At 42.6% G+C, this 26,078-nt stretch overlaps 1 protein-coding gene and 1 long non-coding RNA gene across 3 annotated transcripts in view; one reads left to right on the forward strand and one right to left on the reverse strand.

Annotated features, from left to right (window-relative positions):
• Fas1 (fasciclin 1 Fas1 domain-containing) overlaps positions 1-26,078 on the reverse strand; it is a 480,077-nt gene that overhangs the window by 225,268 nt on the left and 228,731 nt on the right. The window lies entirely within an intron of this gene.
• LOC143361130 (uncharacterized) lies at positions 14,107-14,637 on the forward strand. Its single transcript, XR_013083415.1, has 2 exons — positions 14,107-14,423; positions 14,504-14,637. It is a non-coding gene; the product is annotated as an uncharacterized LOC143361130 (long non-coding RNA).

Below are 26,078 nucleotides of genomic sequence, written 5' to 3' on the forward strand. Positions count from 1 at the left end.
AGGATACACATTATAGACGTTCCTCTTGGTAAACTGTGCGGTGCAGGTGCGCATGATGGAAGGGACGCTCGGCGTCGCATAAAAGACAACACGATTTCAAGGTTTCTAAAGTGAGACACGCGTTGATGGCAAGACGTCTTCAACGTGTCCCACACCACCCCCGCTGCGGAGCTAATACTGAAAAGGAATTCGTCGCCAGCTACCCGGAAACCAGGATCCGTCGGCGGGGAAGCTATCTAATCCGTGCCATTTGCAGAAGGCTCTTCTCTTCCGCAGAGACGTCTATTCCTGCCACCTAGACGCTGGTTCTCAACCATAACCCCTCCACTTTTCTTCCTGCTTCGCCTGGAACTGCGTCTAATACGACCTGTCCTATCAACGGTCACTCAAACGGCACGTCTCTTGAAATAAGCATTCTCGAATCGTTATTTCGCAAGCTGGTTAGTATTTTTTGGTGAGGAACCATACATATTTTATACGACGTTCTTGTAGAGCGCGGAAAGACGATTCCAACGAGTATAATGATCATACTGCTACGACCGCTCGATCTCAAGATATTCCTGTCTGAAAGCTGAGTACCTTACCTTTTAGACAGGAATATCTCGAGATTGAACGATCATAATGGTATGTTTATGGTACTCGTTGGATTCGTCTTTCCACGGTCTACAAGAATACCGAAGAAAATATACAGGGTGTCGTATAAATCTTCTTCAGAGATGTCTGTTCCTGACACCTGAACACCGTAAATGTTTCCGTTCGGTACAAATCGTGCTCGTTCACTGGTATTTAGTCGGCGCAAGGTGTTTGTTCAATGGACCGCGAACTATTTCAGTTACGGTATACCTTTACCCCGGCATGAAGCACTCGTGGCATCGGCGCGGCAGTTATCGCGGGGCCGTTCTTTCTGCGAAATAAGTACGTGTCGCGCGGGAAACAGAAACCAATCTCGCCGGGGCTTAAACCGGCCAGGCAATTCCTGCAATTTCGAGGAAGACGAGAGGAGGAACACCCGAGCTATCACCCGGATCCCGTTTCAAAATCACGGCCGAGATTAACCGCGACACTGGCTTATCCGGGCAGAAAGATCGCTCGCGTGTTCCGCGAGACGAAACCGCTGCCAAGACCTGCATTGTTCCAAGGAGATCGATTTTTCGCGGCTCCTCCGAAAGTAGACCGACGGACCGGGCTCCAAACTAACGAATTTCGACCGTGCCATGCAAACCGGCCATTGCAATATACGGGGTGTGCCACCAAGAATGTCTAGAACGTTCTTTTCGATACAAAGTGTGCAAAAAAGGAAAAAATCGTCGTTTATAAAATGGGACGATGAATTTGACTGGTACAGTGTTGCAGCCAATGAAGAGACAGTATATTATACTACTTACCTTCAGACGCCCTTCGAAGGAATTATTCGTCAGAAAGCGTGACTTGTGAGGAAGCAAAAATTCCAATCATTGTTTTTAAACATGGGATGGCGTATTTTAATTGGTACAAAATTATAGCCAATGAAACATCGAATTAGATTCGCATAGTGCTACGGTCACTGAAGAGACGAGTCCATCCATGTACAATAAGTTGACCTTCACACAACCTTCAAACGAATTATCCGTCAAAAAGCATAACTTTTAAAAATGGAATTATTTTAAAAATGGGATGGCGTATTTTAATTGGTACAAAATTATAGCCAATGAAACATCGAATTAGATTCGCATAGTGCTACAGTCACTGAAGAGACGAGTCCATCCATGTAAAATAAGTTGACCTTCAGATAACCTTCACGGCTAAAAACTCAAGGTTATAACAGTTTTATGCAACCAACGGAATCTGAATAATACACGCACATAAACCACCGATTAAATCGATCGTGAATCACTATTCCAATTCGATTCGAGCAACAGAATTACGTCTATTATCGATCATCTGAAATTCGGATTTACTATCGGTGATCCCGAATGATCCTGCTTTTCCCCATTTGTATAATGCGAAGGACCGAAGGGAAAGTTGATGTGGGGGAGAGGGGGGGGGGGGGGGGGGAGCGTGCACGCAAAAATCTCGTATTTACAGGAAATCGACAGGAAATTGAAATCCGCGAAAATCGGATTTCGAAATCAAAACTTGAGATGAAAGTGTCGCCGCAGGAAATCTTATTATGAAATGTGCCGTTGCAGTTTTCGTGCAATTTGCTCTGTACGCGTTCCTAGCTGGGCTGGTAGCGTGGCGAACGCGAACTCGTGGCATTATGTGCCGGCGTATAATGATTTACTTTCATCGCTCGCGGATAAATCAGAATTACCCGGTTGGCATTCCCGCGGAGCCTTCCGTTTTCGCGAAAATCGATTCTGCTGCTATCGATGTCCTGCGGGATGAGCCTCGCATATTTACGACGATATCGCAATTTATATTACACTGTTTCTCATTGTCGGAATGAGCCCAGCATACAAATTCATTAATTTATTAATCGTCGACTAACGAAGCATCTTGTTCCCGGTTTTTTCGCGGCTGTCGAACTCGAAGGATTGTTCCCCAAAACAACCCCCCCCCCCCCAAAAAATAAATTATGAAATTAAAAGTTGCAATTACAGATTATTGAATTCTAAGATTTTCTTAGAAAAATGATCCTGAAGCCAGAACTTGATGGGGATGAAGACAAGGGTGCACATTGGAGAGTCGGTCACCAAGTCCGACAAACAACACAAACAACAGTGTAACAACTACACTGCGGATCTTCATGCAAAATAAAATATCATAAGTTATAACGTAAATATGAAAAGTATTTCCACCCTTGACTGTTGTGACACACGGAAAATAATGATCTCAAACTCTGATGATCGTACCGTTTTAATTTGGACCTGCTGATTGTTCTTACAAGCGCACGAAACACCCTAACGAGGTGAACAACAAAGGTCCGGTTTAAGTTCCCCAGCAGCTGGCCCAAGTTTCGCTTCAGGGTCGCTCGATAAATCACATTAGCCCCGAACAGCCACAAAATAATTGTTTACAATCTGCCAGCGCGAACCCTCGGGCTAAACCACTCACGAACTACATACTTGAGTAATTCCAGTTAGCACACGTAGCGCAAACGATTCAAAGTGACCATCGATAAATACCGTCGACTTTAAGGCAACAAGAGCTTCCATGCTTGTCACCGTGCTCGGCGACCATAACGAGGCCCTTTTCGCCAGCAAAGGTGAGAGAACTTTCCACCCAGCCTAGCACCGTGATGTCTGGTTGTTTGTACCGCACCGACGTTTCCATAGATTCCATTACGATAGCGGCACCTAGGTGTACTTTACCCCTAGCTTTATGCGCTTCGCCACGCGTTACTTCCAACGAACGACAACGAATCATGGTTTCCTCTGTTCCCGGGGCTGTTTGCGAATTCTTGATTGCCACTGCTTCGGACATTGTCAATGATTTGCCCCTGCAACAACGTGGCCTATAGGTGTCGACATAGGTGTCGATGCTTGTTGCATTTATCAACCCCTAAGACGAGACTGCGGTTCTTCCAGAATAGAAGTAAAGAATGAGTCGTACGAACGTGGTACTTCTACGGACATGGAAAAGTTAAAAAGTAGTGGTTATTGAGTTTTTTTAACTACGTGCCCCCACTTTGAAATGTTAACAACTAAAATTGTAAAAATATAAGCTTAGTATCTCATAACTTCTACAAGAAATCGGTGTACCAAATTTTCTTTTATTTTTTAAAACTTGGTTTCGAACCTAAAAATTCTGAAAAAATTCACAGACGTGCATTCTGATAGCTAAAATACGCCAGATTTTTTTCAGAATTTTTGATCGAAGAGGATAAGGGAAATTACGGAAAAACTTGATTTTCTCTGTCACCCCATTACTACCCCCCATGTCGACATATGGGGTTGAAAATTGTCGCAAAGTACTTTCTTCGAATTGGGGGGTACCATTGGCCTCATTATCCGGCCACACCGTTTTTATTAAACTGGTATCACTGAAAATTCTCCACCCCCGTACCTTCCGCACCTAGTCCTCGACCTTTCATTCAAAAGCCGATAACTTGGGCAAGAAAAATCGTAGATCAACTTTCGAAGTCTCGTTGTAAAGGGGAAGCTTCGATCTTGAAACGTATGGAAGATTTATTTGCGAGAAAAATTTTTTAACGTTTTTACAGGGGTTTCAGTTTATAGAATTTCTCAGGAAAAATGGGTCTTCGGTTTCTCGGTCTGTTGCGTCGTGTAAAAAGTCTGAAAGGATTCGAGCGCGAAGAATTCCAGTGAGATCGCTGGCAAAAGCTGAGAAGTTGGCTTCACCTAGATGGGCCAAGTGTCTCTGGGCAAGTCCCGAGCAATCGATTAAGCCGACCGCGATATTTTCGAGCATCCGGGGATATTCTGATAGTAATAGCAACTCGGCCGTATTGCCGAAACGCAGACAAGGAGTTTTCGCAGAGTTTGCAGGCGGGGGCGTCGCAATTTCCGGGTCGCTTCTACGCCATCGAGCGGAAGAAACAACCAGAGTCTCGGGTGTTCATACTTGCCGTGGTAGCGGCGTTATGGATATCTATCGTGCATTATGAGCCGTATGAGGTAAGCGCCGTTCGAATCGCTGGTCGTAAAAAGTTTCTTACCCACGGCGAAAGTGCTCGGACCTCCCCCCTCCCCCCGGGCTATAGTCGTTGGAGATCCGCCAAAATACTGGCATTGTTCTTCCTCGCGACCGGGCAACGCTCGGAAATTCGTGTCGAATTCATACTACGATTCATGCGCCGCGGGACATTATATGGTCGCCGAAAAATCGTCGACGATGCGTGCACCGAGATTAAAGCTTCCAGATATCGAACTGCAGTCTGTCACGACGGGAACTCCCAAGATTAGGTGAATAGTACATAATTTGCATTTTCTCAGAATCACAATTCTTTTCAAGGTCGAAATGAAAATTCACCGAAACCTGTTCGAAGTGAAGTGAAAACAGAGAAACTCAAATAAGAAAATTCATGAACATTTCGTCCGGAGAATATTTTTTTTTTTCACGAAATCATTTGCACTCAGGCTTACTCGAAATTGCCAATCGCCCGCATCTTGTTACGGTATCTCTCGCGGAAGAATAAATTTATTTTCGCGACTACATCGATTCGGTAGCCGGTTTATATAGTGTTCCTCGTACGTGTTCGATACACGAACACATGCGCACCGGCTCTCGGGTACACTTTAAACGGAGATCCAACAATAAGTTGCGGTAACTAGCGACAGCCTGCGTTCGCCGGGGCTTTTATATTGAATCTACTTTCCACAGTTTCGCGCGGATCCAATAAAAACTTACAATTCCGATCGAAGTAAGATTACTTCGAATGTCGTATACACCTGCTGCTTCGAGTACTGTTACAGTAATGTTTCCGGTTATTGGCGTCATCGTAATAATACACGACGGCGCGGCCCGGCGGATGATAATAATCTTCATGTTGCTCGGAATATTTTCTCCGTTTCGAAGTTTTCTCTCTCTCTCCTCTCTCCCCCTCCTCTCTCACCCCTCTCTCTTTGTCGCCCCCTCTGCATCTCACCCTCTCTCACTCTCTCACACCCTCTCCCTCTGCCTCCCCCTCCCTCTCTCTACCTCTCTCGCTCTCTCTCCCTCTCTCTCGCGCTCTCTAACTCTCCCACACCGTCTTGCTCTCTTCCTCTCTCCTTCTCCCCTCTCTCTTTCTCCCCCTCGTTTCCCTTCTCCCCCTCGCTCCCTTTCGCTCCCTCTCTCCTTCTACCCCCTCTCTCATTCTCCCCCCTCTCCTTCTACCCTCTCTCCTTATGCTCCTCTCACCCCTCTCTCTCCCCCTGTTCCTCTCCATCCCCCTCTGCCTCTCACCCTCTTGCTCTCTCCCTCTCTCTTTCTCCTCTCTCTCCTTCACCCCTCCCTCCTTATGCCTCTCTCACTGCTCTCCCCCCCTGTCCATCTCTCTCTCTCTCTCTCTCTCTCTCTCTCTCTCTCTCTCTCTCTCTCTTTCTCTGTGTGTCTGTCTGTCCGTCTGTTCCGAACGTCAATGATCTCTCTGCTGATCTTCTGGAGTATTTTTGCTGATCCACTGCCGATCGGTAATACGTTCGCTCGCCGGATCTCTTCATCCTCGTGAAAGCCGCGTAATCGATATTTATAGAGCGCTCTAAAACGACCGCAGCAATATTCGCGAAATTACTAATCCATTAGTGTCGCTCTCTCTCTTTTTTTTTTGTTCTCTTCGTCTGGCAAACAGAGGGAAATTGGAGATCAAGGGAAACTTGAAATCTTCCGGCTACTCCGACCAGTTCAAGATGTACGAACTGAAATTGTTACTTTTACGGTTTCTCCGATAGAATTCAAAGGAGACATTTTCTGGCGGCGAAATGATGACTGTAGATTTTATACGTTTTACGACGAAACTGGGCGCAATCGACAGTGTCGGATATATTGAAACTACTTCAGGACACCAGTGCGTTGGCATCAGAAGAACATCTCTAATAAGATAATTAAAAGAAAAAACTGACTTCGTCTGGCTTTCTGTGTCTCGCAAACAAATGCAATCATTTTGCGCAAAGATCCGCAGCGTACTTGTCGCGCACGACCGGTTGTCTTGCAGTCATCGTACATCGAATTTCGCAGGATTAAATCGCGTTTCCCGGTGCAGCGGCCAGTCGCAGTTTGCAATTTCACGTTAATTCGAATTTGCTAAGCGGAGGCACTAGTGCTCTTCGGGACCATTGAAAGTGTAATATCTTCTCCATAGCGCCGGGGATTATATTAAAATCGTCGACACAAGGATCCACGAGCACCGTTTTGACGGGGACAGGATTTGCGAAACCAAATTTGCAGGGATGATTATGTGTTCACTATCAACATTGTCCCTCTGTGTCTGCACTTTCGTCTTCAATGAATCGAGACACTTATACCGAGCTTATTCGCACACGAGAGCATCATCTCACCCTTCATTTCATTGACGCTGAACCTACCACCGGTGTCATATTTTTTATTTTACAATTACAGTGATTTCCCTATATATGTCGCCAAAGTCTACATGATAAATGTCGCGGAATTATCCCCACTACCGCGGGGTATACCCCGTGAAGGACCAAGAAGGAGTGTAAACATAACACGGCTCGGACATGTCTCCTGGACGATATATGACGCTGGCAAGACCTGTGATGTTGACATATATCGAGTTTAGTGCTCGATAGAATTTTTAGGAATTTTTTTCAGGAAAAATATTGAACCTCTCGCATTAGGATTTTGCACACACTTTCACGTGTATATGGGGTGTATGCAGGATTTTTTGAAAGTAGAAACGATCAAAATCGCAAGAGTTCTATATTTTTGTATGCAGCATGTTTTTAGGGGGTACTCCGGATTTGAATGCGAAATTTGTCAATCTTTGTGAATTTTTTCCAGAAAAACTACTAACCTTTTCGAATTGGAATGTTGTAGACATATTCATTGGTATTTGAGGAACACGCGTGATTTTTTTTTCAAAGAAAAATAATCCCAATTGCAGGAGTTATATATTTTTTATGTTTCGAAAAGCCTAAACAGAAAAGCACATGTCCCACCATACGAATGGTGTACCTCGAGTTACAACCCGTGTTGTTGACATATATCGAGAATTCACTGTATCGTGTCCGACTGAACGATTCGAACAAATTTCTTAGTTCATATGGTAGTTCATTTCTTAGGCATACCACAGATATGGCACAAGCCATATATGCCATTTATGGCACAAAATCGAAATACAGCCTTGTTATTTTTAGAAAATATTTTAGTCGTTTCGAGTGCTCGGCGGGTCCAGTGTTGAAATAAGATGGAACATTTGGTGACGTAAGTTTGTTCTGTTTTTAATTGTTTCGTTACGGAAACTTTTGCCAATATGTCAGAAAAATTGCGGAAGCTGGGGGTAATCGTTTAGCGCGCAGCCTGCGACGCGGATCTAAAGCGCGTTAAACTAATTCGATTTTAAACACCGTGGCCGGTGGCGGGAAGTTGACTAGTTCTATTGCAAATCTAAATTTGATACCGGCAGCGGGGAAGACCGGAAACGAGCTTAAAGCAGATGAAACGCCCGGCTTGGTCCGGGTTAATCGACGCGGCCAATCAGACTGGCTATTAGACAGTATACGTCCGAGAGCTCGAAATGTAATGGCTTGAACATAATCGGAAACCGGGTCACGGCTCGTGGCAGCTGTTGTCGATCCAATTTCACTTTCGCGGAAAATTGGATCCTCGGATGGACTGTGTCAGTGATTATTAAGAATAGGGTCGGAACAGGTCTCGCGATCGTGCAGATAATTGTAATATGCTCAGATTACTATTTTTCTAGCCACTGACCTGAACGTCGGACATTTGCCTTCGTCAGGTTCGAAAAGACTGACTATATGTATCTTCTGGCTGTACAGTATATGTAAACAATTTTCTGAACATTTACTGCCACGCAAAAAACATACTGTGGCTCGGTTACACACGATCAATCATCTCATTTACCATTGTAGGAAACAACTTCTCAAGATAAAGTTATACCATCTCAAGGGGCACATGTGCAATAGAAAACAATTTTTTTCAAGATGCTCTTTGAATTTGTTCTCTAGGATATTCTTGTAGAGCATGAAAAGACGAATCCAACGAGTATAATAAGTGTACCATTACGATCATTCAATCTGGAGATATTCCTGTCTGAAAGCTGAGGTACCTACACGAGACCTAACCGAGACCTTACCTTTCAGACAGGAATATCTCGAGATTGAATGATTGTAATAGTATGTTCATGGTACTCGTTGGATTCGTCTTTTCGCGCTCTACAATAATATCGAAGAAAATATATAGGGTGTCGTATAAAAAAGTACTGCCGGTCTTGAAATCTCGTTAATAAATCATCTTGAGAGAAGATTCTCTTTACTGTTACATCCACAACTACATCCCGAGGATGTTTTACCATTTGGAGGTTCCATTTTTCAAAATACCGATGACCGAGTTTTGGGAACGAAGCTGTCCGATACTTTTGACAAGCTTTCGACACCGGGCGTTCCTTATTCGATTGTCGAAAGGAATGGTACGTTCCGCGTCTTTTAAACTGAAGTATATTTCCTGGCGAAGTGGCCGTCGATCGATACAAACAGCAGGGCATTAGGGGATTGCGCGGAAGTGGCCTGATCGCGGCTGCCTCCGCAATCCCTTTCCGTGTTCTTGGTGCGCTCCGCTAACGTGCTGATTAGGGGAACGGGAACGATGCTATTTCCCCTGGTGTTATGGCGATGCTTCATAATTGCTGGCACTCCAGGCCCTGGATATTTAGGTTATTCCGTAAATCACTGAACCGGCCGCAGACACGAGATGGTAGCGGGCCAGGTCAGGTAAGCAGGTTAACTGCCACCTATCACCTGTTTTCCGAGGCGCTATTAATGTGAAACGGTGGCTGCCGGCCTGAAATTGAAAGGAGTCTGATAACGTGCGTCACAATGACGTCCGTCGGCCAGATTAGGTTTTACTTGTCGCCTCCCTTAACGCTATCATTCCCACGTCGATGGCATGGGAGACACCATTTTTTCGCGAACCATTCGCTCAACAGAGTCTATTTATTACACATAGCCATTTTCCCAAGTAAATTTTTGACTGAGAAATTGATGACAAAAATAAGTAGGTCCAACAAGATTTCAGTGAATTAAAGTATCTTCAAATTCTTCGACAGTTTTTCCTATTTTATTTATGACAAAAGTGAATAGAGGTTTCCGAGGATATTCCCTATTAAAATGAAGCAGGCCATTTGAATTTTGCATAAAGATCCGATAATACTTTATTCCGCGGGGCTGATTGTACGTCAATCTTTGTTAACATTTTGCCGGGCAGAATTAACGTCCATCGTTTCACCGTCATGCGCTGCAGTATGTCAAAAGGATCGCTTAATACTGAATATGAAAAAGTTAAAGTACCATGAGAAAACAAACAATCGCACGCTGGCAGGAGGCGTTATTGAGCTCCGCGGGTGTGTGTACATGCATACACTATAAGCTTTCAATAAAAACACACCCGGAAATATTGCGCAGCTTCTGGTTTTATTTTTCAAACAAATATTTTTATACCAGGGGATGAACGAGGTTGGTGTCAATAGGGCGCGCAGCGTGTGGTCTACGAGACGCGAAATGAGAACAATCTGGTGCTAACATTAATTAAAGTCGGTCACAATTAGATTTCTCACGTTCATGATAAAAGTGAGCACGCTTCAATGGGAAACAGTGATAAACATTTGGAGGATTTCAGAACGTATTCGCAGAGTTAAGGAAATGAATAAATGTCTGTGTATAGCTTCTGTAATCAATGCAGAAAATTCTTGTTTTGCACAAAGATCCGCAGTCTGGTCATAAATAATTGCAAAGACCATTTCGACAACCGCAAATAACCAATTCTATTTGCAAACCTAGAAGAGTTGGTGGTGCCCCCTACTTAGAGGAGTTAACACGACGAGGGTTCCCCAACTAATTGCATTAAGCACCCAGAATATTCGCAAATTGGGGCCATCACCCATGCCTCGAAATACCCATACTAATCGCCTAAGTCCGTAAGAAAAGCTCGTGTCCCGTTAACGTCCTCGGGGTCCCGACCCGACGAAAAAGGATGATCGCCCGACAGGACAGCTCGCCACTTTACTGCAGTGTTGTCTATAAGTATCGTGGGGGTGGAGGACGTAACTAGGTTGCCGCAGAGTGACGTCACAATTGCCCTAACCTAACCTACTTTTGCGCCGGGGTCGCAGCCACGGTTGCTGGCGTATTCCGCAAATATTGCCTGAAAATTACGAGAGAAGAGAGAGAGAGAGAGAGTGAGTGCAGGACACGTCTTGTCTCTTGAACACGCGAAATTAAAGGCCGCGCCAGAAATTGTGCAAATTCATTAGACCCGTCCGATTTTTCACCGACACGTATGGATTTTCTCGAGTGACCTAAATTCCCGACCTGGAGCCATTCGAATCGCAGGATTGCCAGGATTCTGATAGCTTCGCGAAATTCGACGGACCCCTGACTGCATTAAGAGGATCAGAGCTTTGCAATTTTACACAGCTTCCGCCCATCTAGCCTAATTGCAACTCTAGATCTGAATTCACGCGTAATTGCTAGGCGAGCGCTCGATTTTGTCCGATTTACGATGATCCTGAAAGTGGCAAAATTATGAAACTTTGGGGACACGTTCCGCACATGGTGTGGGTTAAACTTTACCTGAGGAAACCAGACATTTTCCACTTTTTTTAATGCAATCCTGTAGATTTTGGCGAGGGAATGTCAAAAATCCAAGTTTCAATCGTAGGAGATCGGTAGTTCAAAAGTTATGCATATTTAAAGTTGAGCGATAATGTAGATTTGTAGTCATACGAGCCTAACCCCGACCAACCTTCTCGCGGCTCCGCTTATTAGACAATATCTGAGTACATACCAATATGGCGGCGCCCTTACCTGTCAAAAGCGCTTAAAATCGCTCAACTTTACACACGCATAACTATTGAACTACCGATCTCCTAGCATTAAAACTTGGATTTTCGGCATTTTCTCGCCAAAATCTGCAGGATTTCATTAAAAAACGTAAAAAATTTCTGGTTTCCTTAAGTAAAGTTTAGCCGTAGGTGTGCATTACGCGATTTTTTTTGCTCCCTAAATTTAATTTTTCTAATAATCTGAAAAAAATGGAAAGTGAATTTTCTCCATTTCTACCCCACTACAGTGAATTTGGACAGCGAAAAAAATAGCCTAATACTGTACCTGCAGGTGCACTGCATGTCCCCAGAGTTTCACCATTTTTTGACCTCCCGGATTCGGGATCATTCGTTGTCTTAGTGCACGCGATCTTTATCGAGATCTATAGGAGTATTCCTAGCTCCGGTTTATGATTGTACGAGTTCGTACAGATTGCTATAGTTCTGGGGTCATGCGGGGGTAGCGTAGGGTCGACGATAATTTACGACCGGGTCACTTGAAACACCGATGGACTGCGGGCGTTGCATGGTAATGCAGTTCGAAAGAGAACCTGTCCTCTTTTCAGAATAGTTAACTGCTTAGGGTAGCCGGGGGTGAGTGATTGACTTCATGGCGGCTATTGTTGGCCGTGGTAAAGGGTGCAATGATGATTTTTATTCGCGCGTTCGCTGGTTAACGTGGAACGTCGATGCGAACTTCATTTTCCTGTGTTCGTAACGAATAATGAGATTAACCCGCGAAATTACGAAATTGATGTGATTTTGTTGTCGTGGTGCAGTCGATGCATTTTCTGGTGAACCGACGTTCCCAGGAATAAGTTTAATGACCTAATAAATTAGATTTTAGGAGAGTAGTCAAACTGCAGTCGCGTCTTCCTGAATTTTGTAACGAATTTTGCCGGGAAATTAATCTGATATTGCTATAGTGGTTGCAGCGGATGTATTTTCTGATAAACTGATTGTTCCCAGAAATAACTGGAACGACCTAGTAAATTAGATTTCCGGAGAATGATTAACGTTCTCTTCACAAGTCACAAACAATTCGTCGGAACGCCCTGGAAAAACAGTTTTGTATGCACCGAGTTTTAAATGCACCGTTGAGAGCACGAGAGGAGCTGGAAAGAATGCAGCAAGAGTATTAAATGGGAACAATTAGCGATCGATCGCCGGTTGATTGACTTAGTAATCTGTCGCTTTTGAGGATCCACCGTAGCAACGATGCGCCTCGATGCACATTACGCGAATTGAATCAGCACAGTAATCTCGATCAAACGTGATCGGCGTCTGCAGCCGCACAGTTGGATACCACGACCATGTTCCACGACCAATTCCAACTATACATATACCGATCCCTGTCCCAATATCAAGCTAGCTAATGTAAACCGATTTCTGTCCTAATGGTCGCCTCACAAACAAGCCACTAAGAATGGTATCACATAACCGATACCGGGCACACACAGGCGAATATTCTGCTTATCATCGATTATCGACAAACATAATAATATCCATAATAATGCCCTCTATAATCATAAAAGGGTCGACGGTGATCACCCAAATATAAAATGTAATTTGATTAATTTTAAACAAAATCAAACTGTCCCAAAGAAGTTCAAGAAACTTGGTACAGTGACTTCCCTATACAGGGTGTTCGTTTGGAAACCATCCAGCCGAATATCTCGAAAAGTATGGAAGATATTAAAAAAGTGTAGAACATGTGTCCATCTCCGAAACTAGTTCGCGGATGAAAGAATGTATCCTACGAAAATTGCTGGTGTTTTTACGTACAATAAGATCCCGTAATAAAAAATATAGGTTTCCATTTGAAAAAACAAAGTTGACCTTCAAATGACCTTGAAAACGGCAACCAAATAAAAAACTGATAGCGCCCCCGTCTTTCCCCCTCGGCATCCTTGCACACGTGTCTTATACTTTTTTAATATCTCTCATACTTTTCGAGATATTCGGCTGGAAAGTTTTCAAATGAACACCCAGTACATGTCGCCAAAGCCTGCATGATAAACGCCGCAGAATTATCCCCACTACTGCGGGGCATACCCAGTAAGGTGCCGCGAAGCTCGAGAGGCCTCGGACGCTGAGGAGTGTAAACATAACACGGCTCGGTTATGTCTTCTGGACGATACAGTGAATTCTCGATATATGTCAACAACACGGTACTTGTCAACGTCATGTATCGTCCAGGAGACACTCCTCGGCGTCCGCTCAAGTGGCCCCTCACAGGGTATACCCCGCGGTAGTGGAAATAATTACGCGAGGATTATCATCCAGGCCTTGGCGACATATACTGGGTGTCCCACATAAATGGGAACACCTAAATATCTTTCGTATTTACAGTCCTATCAGAAAACTTCAGAGGACAAAGAGACACTATTGCAGGGGGGCAATATAATGGTGAAGAAAAAAATTTTTTATGTCGTGTTTTTTAATGAAATTTCAAGGTCACCGATGTTTTTTCTAAATGGAATAGTATATTTTTTTTTACGATAGCATGATAGACAATAAAAAACTGAATTTAGTGGATACCACCTTTTTGACCTTGAAATGACCTTGAGCAAGAATAATCGTGTTGAAACGGATGAAATGTGGAAGTTTAAAACTTACGTGTTTCAGTAGAGATTGCGCGTTGTTCACGTCGGGTTGACCTTTACATATCATAATAAATGTTCGAAATAGTTTTCACAGTAAACAGCGTATGTTTATGTAAAAAAAAGGAGGCCAATAATAGGCCCGTACTTTATACAAGGAACTCTTACTGGTATAAAGTATGCTGCATTTTTACACCAGGATTTGTCGGGCCTTTCAGAAGAAATTACGTTAGTCGATCGGGAGCGCATGTGGTTTCAACATGATGGTTCTCCAGCGCATTATTCCAAAGTTGCTAGAACGGTGCTAAATACGAAATATCCTGGACGCTGGATTGGGCGACGAGGACCAATTCCATGGCCAGCCCGTTCTCCGGATCTGACATCATTGGACTTTTATCTATGGGGCAAGATAAAATGTATTGTGTAGAAAGATAAACCCACAACGCCAGAGGATATGCGGCAAAGGATTACTGCAGCATGTGCTTCAATTACGTCTCAGGAAATCGACAATGCCTACAGATCATTTATTAAAAGACTGCAACATTGCATAAATGAGGATGGTCAACATTTCGAACATTTATTATGATATGTAAAAAAATCCGCTTCAACATGATTATTCTTGCTCAAGGTCATCTCAAGGTCAAAAAGGTGGTATCCACTACATTCAGTTTTTTATTGTCTATCATGCTATCGTAAAAAAATGTACTATTCCATTAAAAAAAAAAACATCGAAATTTCATTAAAAAACACGACATAAAAAATTTTTTTCTTCGCCATTATATTGCCCCATGCAATAGTGTCACTTTGTCCTCTGAAGTTTTCTGATAGGACTGCAAATACGAAAGATATTTAGGTGTTCCCATTTATGTGGGACACCCTGTATTTGCAATTATCGTACAGTATCCGGAAGTTGTGTACAGAAACATTGTCGGGGTCACGAGAGACCCCATTACGCCACTTAAGCGGTAAAAATAAACCGGCACAAGTGTTTTTACACAAGGAAAGTAGAGTCTCGGACAAGACCGTTCGCAGTGCGTTCAATCGATCGGAACGTTAAAATTAAATGGCTCGACATTAAAGCCGGATCGCGTTCTTCTCGCTAAACCGGGGCCATTTCCGGGGTAACCGAAGAAACTCGTTCCGCGTTGACAATACGTAACACGGAAAATAACTTAAGCCGGTTTCTGCAGCGGGGCGGGAAGGGATCGTTTGATCGCGTGCCAGCTGTATCGCGAATTTCCCTGCTTTCTGAACCCGTAGATCGCCGTCACGGGATTAAAGCCGTGCGACGGGAACAGTTCCCCGGTTAAGCGTGCCCCGGTTAAGCGCTCGCTCCCGGAAGATCGTCGCCAGAGTTAAGGAATCAAGTCCACGCGAACTGGATTAGAGTTGATTGGTCGCGGGAGCAGCCGCCGCGCACGCGATACTCGCTGACCCACATTCCGTTCGCCTAAGCTCCGAACAATACGTCTTCCCGAACCCGGTGACGTCTCGTTCCGCGACACATTATCGAATAATTGTATTTCCGCGGGCACCAAGTGTCGCACGCGTACGATTTCTAAGGGAGGAAGCCGCTCCCGAGCTGTTCGTTCATTTGAAGCCGAGAACGAAATAGGCCAATTACCATAAACGAGCCTGAACGCAGCCAACACTGTACTCGTTAATTCTTGATTACCGATTAGTACCGATAAGACGCTCCGCAGACCGATAATTAACTCGCCGAGCTCTTTATTCGCTAGACATTTTAGACTTCTCTGACTTTTATCTAAATCGGTAATCTGAGTGTGCACATTTGTCACAAAATTTTTGAATCATTTTTGCAAGATTTTTCTGCAAAATAAAAACTGTTTGCATCGATTTACAATTATCAGAAGCCAAATAGAATTGTTTGTTCACTCGCTTTAATGAGCCATGGGACTTGTACATTGTAAGTTCGGATAATCGAGGTCCGACAAAAACGTGGATTAAACGAGCATACGAGACTCGAACTGTATCGTGTTTGGGCTCATTTTCACCAGAAAAATGCCACGGACATACCGATAAAGGTTCCACAAACAACCAAAAATGTGTTCCGAATGTGTAATAAATTTTTAACAAACGTCGGGCCTTCTCCTCCACCATACACGACACTGAGACAATTCTATTCGTTCACAGCGCCTACAAATTGTCCAACAAAAATGTTCATACACGTTTAGCATCCTGGAGGGTCCTGTAACTGTTCCCGTGAGCGAAATCGGCTGATTCATTCACGGAAACGGGGATACGTTTCCGTGCGACAACTCGAATACGGAAAATCGTTCGCGAAGAAAGAGAGAGGGAGAATTTACGGAGGTAAAAATGGCGGATTTGTCGCCGGGGATTAAGCAAAGTTTATAAAGTTCGCGCCGACGCTAAATACCGTTATTAAGTCGCCGGTTTACTTTCGCCAACCGCGCCGCTTCCTGCGTTCCCTCGTACAACCCCGGAGCAATACTCCTCGCAATAGCATGGGCTTTCACCCTTTCACCGTTTCTCAGCGTGGACCGGTTTCGAACGTCGTCGTCGTCGGCAAACTACAGATAAAGCGCAGCCAATTCCACCCCCATACCGGCCGCCTTACCATTTCGCCGGTTCCCTAACGCTCAATCTCAGCTTTACGGTGCCGAGGCTAAGATTCCAAAGCCATAGTTGTCTGCGATTAAGCCGAGGATCCAACGGGATCCAGTTCGAGGCGCGATGGAATCCGAGTTCTATCGATTTTGCGTGCCCAATTCGCGACCAAGTCCCGAAATCATGGAGCCATTCATTTAGGGCATCGGTTAATAGTTGGTTAAAAGCGCGCTGGTTGCAAATATTTGCGAGAACTCGACGATAAACCCTGAAACTCTTTAATTGTCCTACATTCTTCGGAAACTCGACTTTCGTTTATGTTGCCCGCATTGTTTATCGTGAAATAATGACGTTACATTGTTCGAAGCTTGTACACCACGGTGCACTCGTTAAAAGAACGTTAAATCGCACTGTTACACTGCTGGGAATAATTATTGTCGACTTTCGCTGTTGGCTTTCGCGCGTGACCGTAGTTTTCACTTGAGAATCTCTCGAGGACTACTGGCGTTCTGTACACAATTCCGGTGAAAAAATAGTATAAACTGTTCGTTATTGATTGTGGAACGATAGGAATGTGTTGTTCGAAGATTTTACAACATGGTGCCGTTGGTCCAGAGACGTTATATTGCTATATGAAAAATTATAGATTGACAATTTAATCACACTTCTTCAGAATAATAGATGTGCTAATCATTTTTTTACTGTTAATATTAATTCTTTAGTATTAAAGTCATCAGTAAAAGTTTGAATATGGGATTCGGGAATCTGATATTTGTTGATAATTTTTATCAGTATTTTGTTAGTGAAGGATTTGCTAATCATTTTCTTACTGTTAATATTAATTCTTTAGTATTAAAGCCACCAGTAGAAGTTTGAATATGGGATTCGAGGACTCAGATATTTGTTGATAATTTTTATCAGTATTTTGTTAGTGAAGGATTTGCTAATCATTTTTTTACTGCTAATATTAATTCTTTAGTATTAAATCCACCAGTAAAAGTTTGAATATGGAATTCGGGAATCTGATATTTGTGGATAATTTTTACTAGTATTTTGTTAGTGAAGGATTTGCTAATCATTTTTTTACTGCTAATATTAATTCTTTAGTATTAAATCCACCAGTAAAAGTTTGAATATGGAATTCGGGAATCTGATATTTGTGGATAATTTTTACTAGTATTTTGTTAGTGAAGGATTTGCTAATCATTTTTTTACTGCTAATATTAATTCTTTAGTATTAAAGCCACCAGTACAAGTTTGAATATGGGATTCGAGGACTCAGATATTTGTGGATAATTTTTACTAGTATTTTGTTAGTGAAGGATTTGCTAATCATTTTTTTACTGCTAATATTAATTCTTTAGTATTAAAGCCACCAGTAAAAGTTTGAATATGGGATTCGAGGACTGAGATATTTGTGGATAATTTTTACTAGTATTTTGTTAGTGAAGGATTTGCTAATCATTTTTTTACTGCTAATATTAATTCTTTAGTATTAAAGCCATCAGTACAAGTTTGAATATGGGATTCGAGGACTCAGATATTTGTTGATAATTTTTATCAGTATTTTGTTAGTGAAGGATTTGCTAATCATTTTTTTACTGTTAATATTAATTCTTTAGTATTAAAGCCACCAGTAAAAGTTTGAATATGGGATTCGAGGACTCAGATATTTGTTGATAATTTTTATCAGTATTTTGTTAGTGAAGGATTTGTGCAAACTAAAGAATTTTGTGTTCGTCGAAGTTCAGTATTTCGTACAATTCAGATACAGGTTCTGACAGTTCTGACTCGCTCATGTCTCCAACTGTCTTTTGGCGTGCTATGGCAAGGTTCTATTCTACTTTGAAGGATTCGCAGCATCGAAATGCGAAACATCCGATCGGACGAACATAAATGCGACCCTGGTCAGGACACGTTATCGATCAGGACAAAGGGCAAGAGCTGAACGGAATGTCTTATGGGTTTCTTACCCGACCCCCGTAAGCCGATGTCGTTACCGATTCTGCTTCACAGGCTTACCTGGAACATAAAACGAAGTTAAGTTAGATAAGTTTTTCGAGCTTCTTGACAGTAACGTGATTCCCCCGCCTTTGAACGAGTAACTATCTTCGTTGCATAAGAAGATATAGCTTCCACTGATGATACTTCATTCTTGAATTTGTCAGGTCATGGAAGAGTTCCAAAAAATAGTAACAGCAATCTTGCAGAACGCTACCGAAAATGTGGTCACTAGCTTCTGAATTTTTACGCAGGATAAAAATGTGTATCCCAAGAATCTTAATAAGTCACAAATAGTGTAATGGGATTAATATAATTTTCCGATATTTTCACTATTTTGTGCTTCACCTACTCATTTTTGTCAGAAACGCATAAAATCTACTTATTCTCTGCAGTGAATTCTCGATATATGTCGCCGAGACCTGGATGATAAATGAGTAACTATCTTCGTTGTATAAGAAGATATAGCTTGCAATGATGATACTTCATTCTTGAATTTGTCAGGTCATGGAAGAGTTCCAAAAAATAGTAACAGCAATCTTGATGAACGCTACCGAAAATGTGGTCACTAGCTTCTGAATTTTTATGCAGTATAAAAATGTGTGTCGCAAGAATCTTAATAAGTCACAAATAGTATAATGGGATTAATATCATTTTCGGATATTTTCACTATTTTGTGCTTCACCTACTCATTTTTGTCAGAAACGCATAAAATCTACTTATTCTCTGCAGTGAATTCTCGATATATGTCGCCGAGACCTGGATGATAAATGAGTAACTATCTTCGTTGTATAAGAAGATATAGCTTGCAATGATGATACTTCATTCTTGAATTTGTCAGGTCATGGAAGAGTTCCAAAAAATAGTAACAGCAATCTTGATGAACGCTACCGAAAATGTGGTCACTAGCTTCTGAATTTTTACGCAGGATAAAAATGTGTGTCGCAAGAATCTTAATAAGTCACAAATAGTGTAATGGGATTAATATCATTTTCGGATATTTTCACTATTTTGTGTTTCACCTACTCATTTTTGTCAGAAATGCATAAAATCTACTTATTCTCTACAGTGAATTCTCGATATATGTCGCCGAGACCTGGATGATAAATGAGTAACTATCTTCGTTGCATAAGAAGATATAGCTTCCACTGATGACGGTTCATTCTTGAATTTGTCAGGTCATGGAAGAGTTCCAAAAAATAGTAATAGCAACCTTGCAGAACGCTACCGAAAATGTGGTCACTAACTTCTGAATTTTTATGCAGGATAAAAATGTGTGTCGCAAGAATCTTAATAAGTCACAAATAGTATAATGGGATTAATATCATTTTCGGATATTTTCACTATTTTGTGCTTCACCTACTCATTTTTGTCAGAAACGCATAAAATCTACTTATTCTCTACAGTGAATTCTCGATATATGTCGCCGAGACCTGGATGATAAATGTCGCGGACTTATCCCCACTACCGCGGGGTATACCCCATGAGAGGTATAACATAATACGGGTCGAGTATATCGGTGTGAGACTAAGAGACCACTACTAATCCAATAACAAAACTTCTTTGCATCAAACAATAGTAGGATCTTGTGGACAGTATTTGCCGCTGTGACTTTGACATATAATATGTAGGACGAATACGTTTACACTCCTCGGCGGCGAGCATCGCTGTCCTTTTCAACGTCCGATACTCGATAAACGACATCAAGACCCGTGTAGCTGACAAATATCGAGAATTCACTGTACTTAATCTCTTTATTCGTTCAACGTTCGCAGGCGACCTTCTATTTTTTGAGATTGCAATAAATAAAACGTTGCGTCTTCTATTCGAAACGATTCCACCCTCTTGCATTTTCCCCCGGCAGTTATTTTTGCCAATAACACAACGGACTGAAAAAACAGACCTGGAAAAGCGAGGAAAGTAACCAAAAAAATATTGTTCGTTCTGTGAAAATCAAAGAAAAATCTTCGAATCGAGAAGCGTGCGTGGCGTTTCGTGGGCACCAGCCGGAACACAAGTTAGCCTAATTAAATCCTAAGCAAGGACTGTCGGCGAAACATCCTGGTCGGCGCTCTCCGACCGCCGTTATATATCAACATAATTTCCTGGCGGGGTGAGTTAGGCTAATTCACGATAAGGAGTTCGAGCTTACCTTAAACGAGCTGGAACAAGCCGCTTTGCAAAGGTAACTCGTCGCGGCCAATGAAATCCGTGATTAAGCAGAGTCCGCGCGTCGCGACGCGCCGCGCCGGTGGCGAACGGAACAGAAAATGTAATTGCTTGAAAACTTAATTGGAAAGCGGGTCATGGTTCAGCCGGCGCCCAGTTTCTCGCTTACATTGGAAAATGAGATTCTTCGACTGCCCGGCAGATTCGAGCAAATCCATTGTTGTAACAATGATCGTGTGACCGTACTTTGACAATAAATTACAACAAATTTCATATCTACAGGCTGGTCCATAGTACCTAAATCAATTTTGCTTAGTTTATTTCATGAAGTCAGCAATTATAGTGTCTACTCGATTTATGTCCAAAGCACGGGTCTAACCAGTGACATATACCGGCCAGGAGATACTAGAGGCCTCGGTTCATGGCCCCTCACGGGGTACACCCCCCGGCAGTGGGGATAGTTCTCGGACTTTTATCGGCTAGGCACTTGGGACATATAAGGTGTAAACACTGTATATGACATACGACTGTATTAGGTTGTGCCAAAAGATTAACATCGCTAGATAACACTTCCTCTTATTTCACCGCGTTATTTGCTTCGTTCAAGCAATTATTTTCAATTCACCGTGCCTATTCTTTCCAAGGATAAAATTGTTTAACACTAGGTTTACGGAGCATTAAAAGTGACTATTTTACATTTCGCTATAAAATAAACAAGAATGTGCGGCCCAAATTTTTAGCCACTTGTTTTTTAATAACATACCCAAAGAAATAAATTTGTTGAATAATTTCTCATGGATGTATCTTTAGAGTCTTAACAATTGTAAATTAAAAATATCAGAACCCGTCATTTTGACGGGTCCCGTAAACCTAGTGTTAAATAGTTGTGCTATCAAAGGACGCTACAGAGGGCCGAGTATAAGTGCTGGCAGTGTGAAAAAGAGAATGCAATTAATTAACCCTCAATAACCCCAATATGTACAATTTGATTCCGATACAAGACGACGCTTTTTATTTCGAAATAAGAGAATCGTCTTCCTCATCCGAAATACGACGAAAGCCAGCCCGGAGCCATCGCCTTATATCGAAAGAGAAACTGCAGTGAAATTTCTGACCCAGGAAACTCCGCTCGAAAGTGTCGCTCAGTTAGGCGAACACCATGATCGCGAATTGTTGGCGTTAAGAGGTCGGTCGCGGGGGGATTTAGGTCAGCTAAACGGGTGATAAGTTGCAGAATGATCTCTAGAAGACGACGACCGGGCAACAAACTGGCTACTGTCAATTTGCAGCGGCTCGCGTAACAACGCGATGCGTGGTGAGGCGAGCACGTGGCGACGCGCATGGCCCAGCCATTATGCTGTAATATAGTCGGCCGAACCGGCCTTAATGCGAGATATCCTCCGCGAAATTGTGCCAGGACTATGCACGATAAAGCAATGCACCGGTTGCGAGCGTCCCGTGGCCATACTACTCTCTGCGACGCTATTAACCTCGGGCTGGCCACTCGAAGAGACAGCACTAACGGCACACCAGCCTACCCTCCATTGTCCAATTCTGTCGCGATCTATTGCCCAAGCCTCAATTAGGCCCTCGCCGATGTTATTTCCGGTATTTCGCGCGCCTCCTTCGAACGAGGTCCACCATGCGGAGCGCGTTTATGTTACAGAAACGACGGATTACTGCGCGACCTTCGATCAGGGTCGACGGAAAAGTAGGGGACATTTTTCTTTTTTTTTTTTTTTGGAAAACGGGTGCTCATAGCAGTAATAATTAGGCGGATTTTACGCATTCACGACAGGAATGGATACATCAAATTTGAAAGAGTGACCAATTTTACTAATACAGCGATTTCTCTATATATGTCGCCAAGATTTGAATGATAAACGTCGCGGAATTATCCCCGCTAACGCGGGGTATACCCCTGTTTTGTTCTTCTCAATTTATTGAAGTAGAAAAGAAGTTATACAGCTACGTACAGTTTTTACTCGATATATGTCCATAACACGGACAAGGGTCAGGGACACAGTCAGGGACATATATCGGCCAGGAAATATTATTCTTTGATCCACACCGAACGTGCAAAAGGACAGCGAAGCTCTAGGGGCCTCGGTTCTTGGCCTCTCACGGGGTATATAATTCTGGGACTTTTATCGGCCAGGCATTTGGGACATATATAGAGTAAACACTCTACAGCTAACTCGGGCCTGCAATTCTCTAGACGCGACCGAGGTCTCTCGAGCTTCTTGACCCATTTTTTACCCTGCGGCAGTGGGGATAGTTCTGGGACATTTATCGGCGAGGCATTTGGGACATATACAATGTAGAAACTGGAGACTGCATCTTGTAACGCAGACAATTTTTGTTTCGCATAAAAGTCTAGTAAACAGCGTTCGAAAGTATCCTCCAGCAGTGCAACTATTAAAATTAAAAAATTTTATCCTCGGTAGGAAAGTAAAGGGTGTCCCAAAATGACCTGACATTTTAAATTGCGCGCCATTTCTTTGTGGCGAACATGGAGTACTAATATTGACAACTGGCATCGGGAAGTATTGAGGTTTAGTCCTGGAGAATTACATGATCGAGCAACGCATAGAAATGGTGAAAATTCGCTACGAAAATGGTGAAGACTTTGCAGAGACGGTCCGAAAAGTCCGTTTTTAAAAAGAAATCCGCTGCGGCGATGTGAACTGGCCACCAAGATCGTGCGATTTGACGCCATTGGACTTTTTTCTTTGTGGTTTTCTGAAAGGAAAAGTGCCATTATTCCAAACTGTTATCGAAAATTTCGTCAAAAGAGTAAACGTTTGCAAACAGGGACGAGGCCGTCATTTGTCAGATATTGTGTTCCACACATAACCTCTTACACATAAATTAAAAAATAAAAAATACGTTTTATTAATAAATTGAAATGTCAGGTCATTTTGGGACATCCTTTAGTTCTACATCTTGAACGCAGTAAAAATATATTATACAGTTTTTATGCCTAGAAACAGTGGAAGTAGAAACATTAAAAAATAATGAAAAATGGTACTTCAGAGTAGTACTTTAAAATGGCAGCTCCAGCAGGACCGATCGAAATCAAATGATTATAAAATATTTCTGAATATTGTTATACCTAATAAAAATTGCAAGTGAATTACATATCAAACCATAATAGACGGGAGCACGTAGTTCCGAAGCATCGCCATAAAGTTCGCATTTTAGTAATTACGATGTCGATCATTTTGGCACAGAGCAAGCACATAGCCGTCGGCCATCTCGTTACTGCGACAAGCAGCTCGATATCAAGCGACGTCATTTAATCAAGCAAGTACGTGTCGTTCGCCAAAGAATATCGCAAACAGTACGCGCGCGCGCGCGTGCGCACGCTATACCACATACTACTAGCACGGTTATCAACTACGATGCTACAGGAAGTACATTGGACACAATCTCCGTAGTCCAATTTCATGGCGAACAGTTCTATCCTAGTCTCAATTCTGCCTACGTCACTGGCATCATTTCCGGCCTGCCGTATTGTCCACGTCCATTGGCTTATAATAGATTCTCGCGCGGATCATCCATGATTCTATTTCGTGCTACTTCTGCGGAAATCTTGTTTCGTTGATTGATCGCACGCGAATAATTAAACAATATTACGCTACTAATTCTTTCGCCGCTTCTGGGATCTAGAGACGGTTTTGCCAAGCACCGATTCGTCTAAATGTCCAATAATAAACGCGTGGAAGTGGTCTTCGAAACATGGCGTCGACATTTCTGACTGTTTCGCGATGTATTGAAATAGCCGTTTCAATTTAAATTCCTTCAAATATCGAAATAAATTTAAATGTCCAAACACATCTCAAGTTCGATTCCTTTAAATATCCCAATAAATTCAAATGTAGGTTAAACTTTCCCTCAGGAAACCAGAAATTTTTTACGTTTTTTAATGAAATCCTGTAGATTTTGGCGAGAAAATGCCGAAAATCCAAGTTTTAATGCTAGGAGATCCGTAGTTCAATAGTTATGCGTGTGTAAAGTTGGGCGATTTTAAGCGCTTTTGACAGGCAAGGGCGCCGCCATATTGGTGTGTCCTTAGATGCTGTCTAATAAGCGGAGCCGCGAGAAGGTTGGTCGGGGTTAGGTTCGTATGACTACAAATCTTCATTGTCGCTCAACTTTAAATACGCATAACTTTTGAACTACCGATCTCCTACGATTGAAACTTGGATTTTTGACATTCCCTCGCCAAAATCTACAGGATTGCATTTTAAAAAGTGAAAAATGTCTGGTTTCCTCAGGTAAAGTTTAACCCACACCATGTGCAGAACGTGTCCCCAAAGTTTCATAATTTTTTCAATTTCAGGATCATCATAAATCGAACGAATTTCCTTCAAATTTCTATAGAAATTTTAATCTCAGTTTCTTTAAATTTAATTATCTAAATATCTATAAATCTATTTAAATTAAGTGTGAGACATCTGTAGATATTTTCCAGATTTGATTAAATTTGAAAATATTTACAGCTGATCGAAAACTGAACGTTTGCACAATGTGTGAAAGGTGGCTCCTGCCGTAAGGCCCTCGATAAGCAAACGTTTGCGAGCGATACGATTGTCTCGAGCGTCTTAATTATTCACTGCGCCGTCAACTAAGAAGATATCGGTATAAATGCATTGCAGAGTCGCGAACGACGCAATTATTTAGGTGGCAAGTATACAGAGCAGGCAACGCGGAGCTATTAACCCGGGTAGACACGGTTGCTGCCGCGTCCATAGTTTACTCCTGTCGCAATCTATTGCCGAACCCTCAATTACATGCATCCACGCCACTGTTCGCAGACTATTTTGCATGCATTCGCGCGTACGCATCAGTCACGCGATAATCACTCGGACTTTTCATCCCCCCCCCCCTGTATCTGGTCAGTCGTATAATTACTTAAACTTATCATTCTAGACCTCCCTTCCTCCCCCCTCCTCCCCGTCCTCCATTTCGAACACAGCAGAGGGTACACGCGCCGGTCATCTTTACAATTTAATTAACTCTCCGGTCTAATTAATTCTCGAATTTTGCACGTGTCCGAAGAACCAACCATACCTGAATTTTCATTTACAACGCTTGGGCTACCGACCGATACTAATTCCCATGTTGCGAATTATAAATAACGATGCGAGCTGAATTATAACGAAATTCAACGCTGCGATGATGCTATTTTGTATGACAATTTATCAGCGAATTGTCTTGTTAAACTAATTTTGTCGTTCCTCCCGAAATATCGGAGTTGTAACGCTGTTCAA

This window comes from Halictus rubicundus, chromosome 14, assembly GCF_050948215.1.
Source record: "Halictus rubicundus isolate RS-2024b chromosome 14, iyHalRubi1_principal, whole genome shotgun sequence".
Classification (NCBI taxonomy): Eukaryota; Metazoa; Arthropoda; class Insecta; order Hymenoptera; family Halictidae; genus Halictus; species Halictus rubicundus.